The following is a 13,563-nucleotide window of genomic DNA, read 5'->3' as shown; positions in this document are numbered from 1 at the left end:
GATTGTCCACAGCAGCTGTCTATGATTTGCCTCTTTCTGGCTACACGAGATAACACTAGAAGTGGTGTTATGGATCCAGTGGTTCTTAAAGGAGGTAGAAAACTCAGAGGTAAGCTGCTAGAACAATGGTTTTCCATAGTTCTTCCCACCACATCACCTATAACATCAGAAGAGAACACAAATTGCTTCACATATGGGCTTTCTCATCTCTTGTCACTTTATCTTTGGTATGTTCTCTTATAAGTTCTGAACAGCACAAAACCTACCATTGTTTATTTATTCTAAGTGTTTTAAATTTAGATATAATTGGACAACTTTTAAAAAATATACCTCTTAGCAGATAAAATTTTGATATTCTTGTAACTCCTACTTATTCTCATAGATCAGGTAAAGGGTTAAATCTTTTTTTTTTTTTATTTTTTTTTTTTTTTTTATTATTAACTTGAGTATTTTTATATACATTTCAATGTTATTCCCTTTCCGGTTCCGGCAAACATCCCCCCCCCCTCCCCTTCCTTATGGGTGTTCCCCTCCCACCCCTCCCCTCATTGCTGCCCTCTCCCCAACAGTCTAGTTCACTAGGGGTTCAGTCTTAGCAGGACCCAGGGCTTCCCCTTCCACTGGTGCTCTTACTAGGATATTCATTGCAACCTACGAGGTCAGAGTCCAGAGTCAGTCCATGTATAGTCTTTGGGTAGTGGCTTAGTCCCTGGAAACTCTGGTTGGTTGGCATTGCTGTACATATGGGGTCTCGAGCTCCTTCAAGCTCTTCCAGTTCTTTCTCTGATTCCTTCAACAGGGGTCCTGTTCTCAGGGTTAAATCTTTTTAAGGAGGGCCAGAAGTCCTAGTTCAAAGTAACCAGGTCACGGAATGGAAAAGAATGGAAGTTTTGAAGTAATTTCACTAAGTAGTGGTTGATTTGTCAGCCAATATTCCTACTTTCTTTCTGGTTTGATGAATAGACAATCCCCATTTACACTATCTAGACAGGTGTCTAGTACATGAATGGAGGAAATGAAAGGTGTATGCAGAAGATTAATATGTGAGATACTCAGTCACAAACTTCTAGAACACTTCAGGTTATGAGTGCAAACACATTTTGATTTTCTTTTATTGTGTAACTGACAAAAGACTATGTCTTACATTTTGTTATGTTCAAACCACTGAAGAAGTAGATACAGCATGAAATTTTTCGTGTTTTTGGTCCTAATTGCTAATGAAGCGTCAGCGAGAATCCGCAGGCTTGGATTTATTCAATAGAAAGTGAAATTCATTCTCACAAATACTTCAGAACAACTAAGGCCTTAATTAATAATTTTCTTATTTTGGTCATATGATTCTGTGTGCGGTAAGACAGCTATATCTATGTATCTACCACTGTATCATGTATGTATCTATCATAGTTTAAATAAAAATGGAGCCCATATGCCCATGGGGGTTGCACTATTAGGAAGTGTGTCCTTGTGGAGGTAGGTATGGCTTTGTTGGAAGAAGTGCAGCAATAGAGTGGAGGATGGGTTTGAGATCTCAAAACCTCAAGTCAGTTCACTTCCTGCTATCTGCTGATCTGGATGTAGAACTCGCAGCTGCTTTTCAAACACCATGTCTGCCGTCCTGCCTTCATGCTTCCTGCCATGACAATATCAGACTACATATCTAAACTGTAAGTCAGTCTCAAATAAATACCTTCCTTTCTAAGAGTTGTCATGATCATGCTGTCACTTCATGACAATAGAAATCCTAACTAAAATAGTATCTGTCTGTCTATCTATCTATCTATCTATCTATCTATCTATCTATCTATCTATCTACCTATCTATCGGTCTGTCTATGTATCTAATAATTTCAGTCCATTATCTATCTGTCTATCATGTATATCTCTATCATCATCATAATTATCTGTCTGTCTTTATGTTTCTCTGTCTATCTATCATCTATCAGTCTATATATATATATATATATATCATCATCTATCTGACATCTATGTCTATCATTTATTTACTGTTAATGCAGAATCTATTACTATCATTCTTTTCAATATCAAAGTGTATTTGGCAGGTTCAGTAACTGAATTGAATTTTTTGCTTTTGAAATGGAAAGAGAAAGTAAAGCGTCAGAGCACTCAGCAATAATTAATGATGATTTCGCTGTCTATTTTAGGATTAGGCCATGACATAGAGCGGAAGATCAGAGAATGGAAGGCATCTCCCTCTATCCTTGTCATCTCACTGAAGATTGTGACCCAGCGGACTAAATTCTGAGATGCATCTCCAGTTGCTAATGCTGTGAGTGCCAGTGACTCCATCATTCCCACAATTCCACAGCTCCTGCTGTGCATGGCTAATAACTGTAAGGAGCATGAAGCTGAAGATACAGTCACAGGAGCCATAGAGGGTGTCTTATTGTTGCCTGAGGCAGGGACTGGCAAGGAGAAGAAAAGAGCAGCTGAGCTGGCTCATCTGTGGTGTTTACCCTCCTTAGATGCTCCTTGTGAGCTGTGCAGACATTGAATGGACTTTCAACCTCCCATATTTCTATACTCTGTTTCTCAGAAAGCTCGAGTGAATGTTGGATATTATATTTCACTTCTGCCTATAAAAAGTACCCTCAAAAGTTTTAGAAAGCACAAATTTGCTGTATTGCTTGGTTTTTAAAATTCTAATGTTTAGACTAAATTAGCTAACATTTCTAATATTCAGCCAAAGTATCATAGAGGTATTTTTCTACTTTTTGGGGGTAAGATTTTTCATGTGATTAATTCTTTAAAGATGTTCTTTGTTTTCATTTTTCTATTAATCTTAAGCTAATGTAATATTGATTTTTCTAGTCATATTTTCTTTGAAATATAGATGCACCTTTCAAATGAAATAATGTATTCGTTTTTAGTAATAAGAGATTAAACTTTGTGGATTATCAACATGAAACATATAAACATAGAATACATTATTGTTTTAAAGAGAAAATATATATATATAAAGGGAAACACAGGTGTCAACATTCCCTAATCTAAAAATTATAACTTAAAGTTCAATTAAAAATAAGAAGAAAGCTTATTAAGAATCCAGAAGATTCTTAGTTGCTATGATGCTTTTATTTTGCTCCTAGGTTCCTATCAGGTACCAGATATTGCTCTCTGTGACAGAGAGTATAGAAAACAAAAATCAGAGATTTAATCTCCAGGATCTTCTCCTATAGGCCAGGAAACAGATGTCAATCAGCAGCCGTAGCAGGTCCACGTAGAGATGCAGTCACAGCACTAGAGCTAGTGATGCTGTAGGAAGCACAGGCTCCCCAGCACCTCCACGTCTCCAAAATGAACCAACTGCTCCTCGACCACCTGCTACCACAGCTGCATCTGTACATTACTTCACTGGACTGCCAGAGCCTTCTTTCTGTGGGGGTCATCTTTAATGTGCTTACAACATTTCCCTCATCATTCCTAGGAAGTACATGCTGTGTCTGCAAAATGGCTGGAAGCGAGAGCCTTCCCAGAGTCAACATTCTGTTCCTACCTTCTCGACTGACATCTTCAGTATCAATTCCAGTCTTACTATGTTCTTCATATTCAGACCGGAACCATCCCCAAGAATATCATAGATTCTTAAAGTGAAATGGGTAGAGTAAGTTCCCTTCCTGTTGCGCCTAGTATTTTCCTAGATTAACTTAACCTTTGACCTAGGTTTTTGTCTAGAGATCATACATAGTATGTGCAGCATGTAGGTCACCAGTTCACACCTTCATGGGATGGGAGAGTAGTTTGCTAAAAGTAAGAGCAGAACACTGTACGTTCCACAGTAACAGTTCTTCGCTAGACATTTTCAGTAGTAGAGTAAGCTGTAAGAGCAGAACAGAAGGAATTCAAATAATACTTCCATAGTAACATTTCTTCGCTAGAGCTTTACAGTAGTATTTTATTCAATATTTTTGTATGAACATAGGAAACATTATTTTGATTTTAATTTCTATGAACCATGTAACATTGATTTTCAACATTCTTGATATGTTCATTAGGATAATTTATATAATTTCGATTTGCTACTTGAAAATGAGACAAAACAAGGAGTGAATTAAGCATACTGTTGACAGAAAAATGAACTGTATGATAGCATTTCAAAGATAATTTAAAATTATTTTAGCAAACCTAATAAGCTCCACTATGAATAAATCAGAAATTCATTTTGAGATGTGAAGTTGTTTTAAAACTTTATTGTGGGATCAACCTCAATTCTTGCCTTTTCTCATTTTATACCAGCTTTTGTAAGCTAAGCCTTCACTTTTCAGGCTCCCAGTAAGAACAGAAATAAAATAAAAAAAGCACTGACCTTCACGGCGCCCCCTTTAGAGGTGACCAGTGAGACTGCAAAGCTTATGCCCTGGAAGCAGAAAGAATGCCTAATGAATCTTTTAAATCGCTCCTAGCAGGTAAAATAATAGACAGTGTTCTCAGAGCTAGTGACCTTCTGAGGTAAAGTAGACCAGACATTCCACAACTGCCACTGACAACAAAAGAAGCAGAAGCTGAGTCACTCAACCCCATTTCCAGGTGTCAGAGAAGTACAACAAATGGGACTTCATTAGGAAAACAGCCAGGACACTTTGAAAACGAATCTTTTCATTATTTTTAAATTGTTAGACGCAATATGTTCATAGACCAATTATATAACTGTCATCTCAATAGCAAACCATTAAAAATGATGTATTCCTCTTGCAGCTTCCACACCTTTCATGTGTACTTCCATAAATATTTATATTTGCATTTGTGTATATGTGTACTAGCTAGAACACATGACTTTTGAATGTTAGAAGAGGGCATAGATCTCCTGGAGCTGGAGTTGTAGGCATCTGGGTGAGCTGGGAAATGAGTTCGGGTCCTTTGCATGAGTAGAAATGCTCAAAACTACTGAGGCCTCCTTAGCCCTTTTGTTCGCACGTGTGGATTGAGTTACCTCCTTTTGAGTCAGTCTTCTTTCCCATTAGCCTGTCACTCTCCCTCCTCCTGTGAGGGCTTTGCCGTCATAAACCAAATCCTTCCTAGTTCCTGGCTTCCAGGTACTTTGAATTTAACACAGCAATCTAAGGCTTCAATGCAGAGACTCACATATGAGTGAGAACATTTTTTTGTCAGATTTGGGTTACTTCACTTGGTAGAATGATTTTCAACTCTATTCATTTACCTTTGAATTTTCTAATTTCATTTTTCCTTTCCAGCTGAATAAAATTCCATATCATATTATCATTTTCCATCTTCTGTTGATGGCCATGTAGGCTCTTCCTTTGCCCTAGACATTGTGAATAGAGCAGATATGACCGTGAATAAGCATGGTTTTCTATGGGTGGAAATAGATTCCTCAGGTATATCCAGAAAGACCACAACTGGGTCTTATGCTAGGGAGATCTATGTCTAGCTTTCTGTGGAACTACTAAACTGACTTTAATCTGCTGTACCAATGTTCTCTTCCACCACATGTGTATGAGGATCTCCATTCCCCACATCTTCTCTAACAAGTTACTAGAAGGATAGTGAAAGAGATCGGGATAGCAACCACTGTATAGTGGTTATGTAGGTGGATCTAAGAAACAATTCCATGTTGGTTGCCTATGCTGCTAAGGAAAATGTTGAAAGTATGCAGGGAGCCAAACACAAGATTCTTTCCCATTGAGAAAGATAACAGTCTCTACTTAAGGGTGTGTGGATATGAGTTAAGTGGAAGGAAAATAAGGTCCATCTTGCTAGCGAGGGTGTGGAAGCTGGGATCAGAATGCAAGAATTTATAAATAAACACTTACTCCAATAAGCACTTTTCCAGAAAACTTTCTCATATTCTGTGTTTGAAACTGCATTTTGAAGAAAAATTGTCACAATGTAAGTAGTTAACAGTTTTTATTGATTTGGAATGGTTTTGTTAGATATAAAACACACCTGCACATGCTCCCTGTTTATGAACAGCATGGAAATTTGGGAGTCAACATGGTGGCTTCACTTTTCATCCATCTTGGATCTGGGAAGCAACAGTTTCTCCTTGTTTCTTTATTATTCTGGTCCTATAAGGAATGTCTAGAAATTTTCTCTATTTTAAGACCACATGAAAAATTCAGGTACCAATCCTACAAACCAAAAATTTTAAATTTCATCACCAATATATCTATTACTCTTTTAATTCCAGGCAGTTCTAAGTTTGTTCTTTTTTTCTTCTTCTGTGAATGATCATGTTCACTGGATTTACTGAAGACTAACAATATCTTCTCCCTTTCTCTCACATGTGCACACGCGCGCGCGCGTGCGTGTGTGTGTGTGTGTGTGTGTGTGTGTGTTAATGTGTGTGTATGTGTGTCTGTCTGTCTGTCTGTTGGACTGTGTATGTACGTGCACATATGTGTGTTTCTAGTTTATATAAAACAACTGTTTAATGAAATAGTTGGAGTACGAGTCCATGAGACTATTTTTTCAACAACGCTGTGGTTAGCATCCGCATACATCTTTTCAATAACATCCTGTGGCTATTCTCAGAATTGCTGACTCTTCTGACTCACCACTTTTGCTTGCTTATCTTTTGGTTGCTATGACTTATCACTTGCCTGTGTTCATATAAGATCTCTGTCAGTTTGGAAGCCTCACTCAAACCTCACCACTCATGTGAACATGACTATGCAAAGTCATCGTGAACTATTTTTGTCTAGCATACTTTTACTCCTGGAAATTAACATTCTAAGAAATAAATATATTTATTATTATGAATGAATAACAAGTTGGCTTTACAAACCAGATCTCATATCTTATATATTCTAGCATGATAGCTGGAATCTAGTACTCTATTGTCTGAGGTAAGGCACCCCAAAAGCAGTTGATGAGCTTCCAACTACCTTTCTTACCAGGGTTGTTTCTACAGCTGAACATACACAATGTAAAATAGACAACAATAACTCCAGTTAGTGTGACAGACTACCCCAATATACATTGTAGTCATGGACAGATCTTTTCCATCTCAGGACACCGAAGGGCATCCTGTCCCAGCTAGATCATATCAGACTTTGGGCCCTTTCTCTGAACACATACAGTAAACGAGTAACAGATCTATTTGTATCTCAAGAACCATGTCCTCATTAGGCTCAAGATTATTATGTAGGTTATTATATATACTCACTCCATTCCAGAACAGATCACCTAGAGATATGTGAAAGGTAAAATATACTGAGCTCTGTAGTTATGGCAGATGAGGAAATCTGAGTGTGAAAAATCTCTTTGACTTCATGACCTGAGTATGAAACTACAGTGAAAGATGCATTTATGAACTTTGGAGCTATCAAAGGGGATTTGCAAACATAAAAATAGACCTTATAATGTAAACATATTTCACCATAGTACATTAGAAGAATGACTAGATATGTTTCTAATCTTTATGTAAACTTATTATGAAATTGCTAATCTGTTATTGGCAATCAGTGAGTACACGGTGAATAGAATGTAATGGAAAGGGACACAGATGCCTTTAATGAAGTTGTATTAATGAAAGTTAGCTCTCACTTTGTCATGTTCATAATTTTCAACTTTTCTAAAAATGCAACACAATAAGATATCTTTTAACTTCTACAAAAGCACTGACAAATCTACTCATGACCTTGACTCTGACTCATTTACAAGAGGAACTTCTATGGTTTGTGAAGCTGCAAGTGCCATGGTTTTTCACATCAGTGCATTCAAATGCTTCTTGTTCCTCATAGGGGCGAGCCATGTCCCATTACAATCCTAGTTACTTCACTGTCTATCTTCTGATGCTTCTTCTTTCAGAATAGAACATTCCTACCCATCTGAGTTTCAAAACTCAGCTTAAAGATCATCTGTGGCTGCACTGCTCTCTGCTGGATTATCTTCCTGCCTTGTGTTTCTCCACATTCTGGTGTCTTGAGTTATTAAAGATATCACAACCAAAACTCCACCTCCAATTTTTCTCTTAGTCATTTTCTTCAATGGCTTCCAAAGTCCTTGGTAATGGAAACCCTATAGTGATATGAATGAGAATGCTCCCCAAATGTTCAGATACTTAAACAATCCAATTGTTCTTTGAGAAGGTTTATGTGGTTCCAGTTAGTTAACAATAAGAGATTATTATGTCAGCATTTCAGGCTTTAAGAGTACCAAGATTTGCACCACTTTTGAGTTGTTCTCTGTGCTTTCTGGTTACCTTTGAAGATGTGAGCTTTCAGCTTCCTACTCCTGACACCACACTTCTTGCTTCCTGCCATGCCTACCCCACCATGATGGACTCTTGCCCTTCTGTAGATGTAAGTCAGTATAAACCCTTCTACAACAAGTTAACAAAGGTCATGGTATTTTATCACACCAACAGAAATTAACTTACACAGACCTTGTTTCTTGCTTCCCCTTTACAGTCATATTTAACAGAAGCAATGACTTTGAGATTCTTAACACAACAATATTGAAAAGAGGCATAAACCATTTCTTTGCAAAACTACATACATCACTTTTTAATCTCTCTGAAAGGACAAACATGGCTATTGATTAGGCATCAGGGACTGTGACAGAAATGGGGACACTGAGGCTAGAGGTGACAAATGTGTTCCAAGTTGTTCATTAAGCTTAAAAGACACTTGTTCTAGACCATATATAAAAGTTCTACAAGGGTGAAATTATCATTAGAATATGAACACAGAAACAGGATAATGAAAAAATAATGTTAATATCAAGGAAATGGCAAAACAAAGTTTGAATTTAAGCAATTAGTGTCATTCATTTTGGGCATTGACCAGCAACTCCAGGAGAATGGTCTATGAACAATTCTTATACATCCCATGCCTGGAGTATTTGATGTGTTAGGCAAATTCTTGCCCTCCGACAGTACACTTGAAACAAGGAAATTTGACATTTAACAAGAAAATATAGTAAAAATATAAGATTGTCTCCACAACAAAATCTTGTTACTTTGTAAAATGTAAAGCATGTCACAGAAAGAGTTTTTATCGTGGTAGTCCTCATGTTGCTTTTTCACATCAAAACACACTGAAGCAATGGCTATTGCACAGTCATAACATTCATTAATTCGAGAGAGAATGAGCCGTCTGAAATTATGGAGACAGAAACAAGCAGTGCATGATAAACGAGTGAGTAACCCGAGAAGGTTTGATGTTTCTCACTATGTACAAACCAAATAAGACAGCACCGACATTCATGAGTCAGGCATTGCCAGAACCACAGGGAGACTCATAGGCACTCAGAATAGGATGTGAGACTTGACCACCACACCAGTAAGGACTAGAGGTCTTGCAGCTAGAAAACAGTGACTTCCTAGTTAATCTCAAAAGTCAGCAGCTGTGAACAATTTCCTCCAACTACAGCAGATTCTCAAATGTCATGGAGATCAAGAGTGGTTTCACTGTGTGCCAACTCAGATTTTACAAACAGGAATATGAGTAATCATACAATATCCGCCTTATCTTCTATGGACAGTGAAGTAAAAACGACACCTAGAAAGAGAAGCAGAAAATCTGAAATTACTGTGCAGTCACCAGCACATTATATACACCAAATGGGGCAAAGCAGACACCAGGGAGAACTTAAAACTGATGTAACTCTCATGGAAGGGAAACACACACTCTCATCATTTTGATTAACTTTAAGATGCCTTAGTAAGGATGAGATAGGGTGTTATAGTGCTTAGGATAAAAAAGACAAAATACATTTATTTCATTGTTAATGTTATCTTTTAATTTGTGTTTGTCCAGGACCTGATGATCAATTGACACTGCTGCAGCTTTTGAAAATTATTTTAGAAAGAAATCTCCAATGTGTCTATTAAGATACTTTCTAAAGAATAAAAAAGAAAGAAAGAAAGAAAGAAAGAAAGAAAGAAAGAAAGAAAGAAAGAAAGGAAGGAAGGAAGGAAGGAAGGAAGGAAACCATTGGGGAGAAGAATTTGTGTTTCACAGTGGGAAGCTCTTTTAGAGGAGGGAGTGCAGGGTTAAACAATATTATTAGCTTATTTTTTTATTAAACTGAAAGCTGATAGTGAAATTAGAGGAAAAGAATAGAAGGAGCAAATGAAACTTTTTTCTTAAAGATTTATCTTTATTTTAAATTATGTGTATGTAGTGTGTGTGTGTGTGTATGTGTGTATGTGTATACATGTTTGTGTGTATGTGCAGTGCATTTATAAGTATGTACAAGCACATGAATACAGGTTCCTACTCAGACCAGAAGAGAGCATCAGATAAAGAACAAGGAACTTAGAAATTCCTGAAACTGGCTACTGGGAATCAAACTATGTCCTCTGGAGGAACAATACAAACTCTGAAATACAGAGCCATATGTTCAGCTTGCAAATGATGTTTTAGCAGACCATTATTAATATAGAAATAAATCACAGGAAAATACCATGTGTACAGGAAAAGGCCTGTCACAATTTATTGCAGATACTAGGGTCTGTGTTGCCTCTGAGGCCACGTCTGCTTCTGTGTCTCAGTAGCCTCTCTGGCTGCCTTTTGTGAAGTTGATGACTGAGATGGTGAGAGGCAGTGTGAACACAAGTGTTGAAGAAATTTGCTCCAGGAACACTGACTGAATTCCTGGTGTGAAATCCCAGGGCGCATAAGGGACAAAGTAGTAGCAACTTGCATAGTGGTTTCATTTTCCAACTACATTAGTTTGACTGATTTAATTATCAATTTGGCTGATGTAAATTCACTCAGGAGGGAAGCCTTTGGGCATACCTTTGAAGGATTATCTTAACTAAGTTAAGTGAAATGGGAAAACCATGTGCTGTGGGCAGCACATGAACTGATTGCTATACTTAATAAAAAAGAGTAAGCTCTAAATCTGCAGAGGAATTCATCTCTCTCTGCTTCCTGACTGTGGATATAATGTGAAAAGCTGCTTCATCTTCCTGCCGACATGACTTTCCACCACATTGGACCTTATCCTCCAGCTGTGAACCAAGATAAACCCTTCTCTTCAGTACTTAGATCTTGTCAGGTGTTCTGTCACAGCATTAGGAGATGTGCCTGATATCCCCACACTATCCTCTTCTAGTGAAAGTTCTAATGAAACTAGGATAGAGCACAGGAATCCTAGCAAAGCAGAGCTAGAGAGACCACTGGGCCTCAGACATAGCCTCAGTGGCACCACAGTAGCTAACATCTCCAAGGCCTCAGGTTGCAGTGAGGGTCTCACACATCGGGCTGCTCTTCACCACCATAGCACCTCACCTTCCACCTCTCATCACAGCACACAAACCATACCCCTTCTCTTCTCTCTTATCTCTCCACCACACACAAGCTGATCATATGAACAACATTGTTAACCAACCAGAGCTTCCAGGGACTAAACCACTACCCAAAGACTATACATGGACTGATCCTGGACTCCAACTGCATAGGTAGCAATAAAATGCCTAGTAAGGGCACTAGCTCTGAGTTTGATTATTTCCTGCCTTCTACTCCTCCTGGGTATATTTGCTTCTTTTTCTTCTAGAGCTTTTAGGTGTGCTGTCAAGCTGCTGATATATGCTCTCTCCTGTTTCTTTCTGCAGGCACTCAGAGCTATGAGTTTTCCTCTTAGCACAGCCTTCATTGTGTCCCATAAGTTTGGGTATATTGTACCTTCATTTTCATAAAATTCTAAGAAGTCTTTAATTTCTTTCTTTCTTTCTTCCTTGACCAGGTTATCATTGAGTAGAGCATTGTTCAACTTCCATGTATATGTGGGTGTTCTTCCCTTATTGTTATTGAAGTCCAGCTTTAGCCTGTGGTGGTCTGATATGATACATGGGATTATTTCTATCTTTCTGTATCTATTGGGGCCTGTTTTATGACCAATTATATGATCAATTTTGGAGAAAGTACCATGAGGTGGTAAGAAGAAGGTATATCCTTTTGTTTTAGGATAGAATGTTCGATAAATATCTGTTAAGTCCATTTGGTTCATGACTTCTCTTAGTATGTCTATGTCTCTGTTTAATTTCTGTTTCCATGATCTGTCAGTTGATGAGAGTGGGGTGTTGAAATCTCCTACTATTATTGTGTGAGGCGCAATGTGTGCTTTGAGCTTTAGTAAGGTTTCTTTCATGTATGTAGGTGCCCTTGTATTTGGAGCATAGATATTTAGGATTGAGAGTTCATCTTGGTGGATTTTTCCTTTGATGAATATGAAGTGTCCTTCCATATCTTTTCTGATGACTTTTGGTTGAAAATTGATTTTATTTGATATTAGAATGGCTACTCCAGCTTGCTTCTTCAGACCATTTGCTTGGAAAGTTGTTCTCCAGCCTTTCACTCTGAAGTAGTGTCTGTCTTTGTCTCTGAGGTGTGTTTCCTGTAGGCAGCAGAATGCAGGGTCCTCATTGAGTATCCAGTTTGTTAATCTATGTCTTTTTATTGGGGAATTGAGTCCATCGATGTTGAGAGATATTAAGGAATAGTGATTGTTACTTCCTGTTACGTTCGTATTTGGATGTGATATTATGTTTGTGTGCTTTTCTTCTCTTTGTTTTGTTGCCAAGACGACCTAGAAAAGGCAAAGTAACAATTTTTGATGTCACATGCCTCATATGATCCATTTGAAACCATCCAGAATTACATTGTGTCACTGTTCCAAGAGACAAAACAAATTAGAACAGTTAAAACAACAGCTAAGAGTCTTGAAAATGCACCAAGCTTATGAAGTCACAAACAGAACCTTAATTTCCTGTACAAATGAGGTAATTTCCTGTACACTACGTTTGCAAACTGCTATTTTTCCTTTCATATGACCTAGATTTGCTATGACACCTAGAGAAAGATTGAGATGATTTGCTATTTCTCTCATGACGACAGAGATCTTTGGCTTCAAGAGAAGTTTCTCCTTCTGGGGCACCTCCTCCTGAGGTAATCATCTGTAGGACAAAGACACCAAAAGGGTGGGGGGGCATGATTTTGACTTTTCTTTTCTCCATTGGACAGTTCCACTCTTACACGAAAGCCAATGTTCTATCATCTAGCTCATGGACAGCATCAGCAGCATCTCAGGGAATCCTCAAATTCGAAGAAAGCAAAGCCAAGTGGGTTTCTAGCGACCCATACACTTCAGAGTAGTCCATAATAGCCAAAAGCATGTTCTAATTCAGTCTTGTTCCCATTGTTTCAAAGATTACCTATATAAACCTTACAATCCAAGGGACAGGTATCACGATGCATTTCAAGAACCTGGATTCAAAAGGCCCATGCTCCAATTCTAAAAATCCAACATGCCCACCCACTCCCCTCTGGTTCTGCTCCCACTGATGCTCTCTGTCCCATGGTGTCCACAAAATCGCCAAAAGATTTTGTTGTTTCATTGTATAAATTATGTGTATCTGTATGGTCTGTGGGTAGATATGTTCATGCAAGTAAACTGCCCATGGAATTCAGAGAGAGGCATCTGATTTCTGTTGTGCCTGGTGTAGACACTGGGGCTAAGGGAAGAATCTGCTCTTAACCACAAAACCATCTCTCTAGCCCAGGGCTGTACTTTCCAAATTAGACATGTAAGTGACCCTAAGGCCCTTAAGGGATATGATTCACAAACAGAGTTCAAG

The 13,563-nt window shown here is 38.1% G+C and overlaps 1 pseudogene; it reads right to left on the bottom strand.

Moving 5' to 3' along the window:
* Window positions 1-12,723: 12,723 nt before the first annotated feature.
* On the bottom strand, window positions 12,724-13,183 carry LOC116893287 (annotated as a pseudogene).
* Between the last annotated feature and the right edge of the window lie 380 nt (window positions 13,184-13,563).

Source organism: Rattus rattus, chromosome 2, assembly GCF_011064425.1.
Source record: "Rattus rattus isolate New Zealand chromosome 2, Rrattus_CSIRO_v1, whole genome shotgun sequence".
Classification (NCBI taxonomy): Eukaryota; Metazoa; Chordata; class Mammalia; order Rodentia; family Muridae; genus Rattus; species Rattus rattus.
The sequence above is the reverse complement of the archived record's forward strand: the minus strand, read 5'-3'. Positions and strand labels throughout refer to the sequence as shown.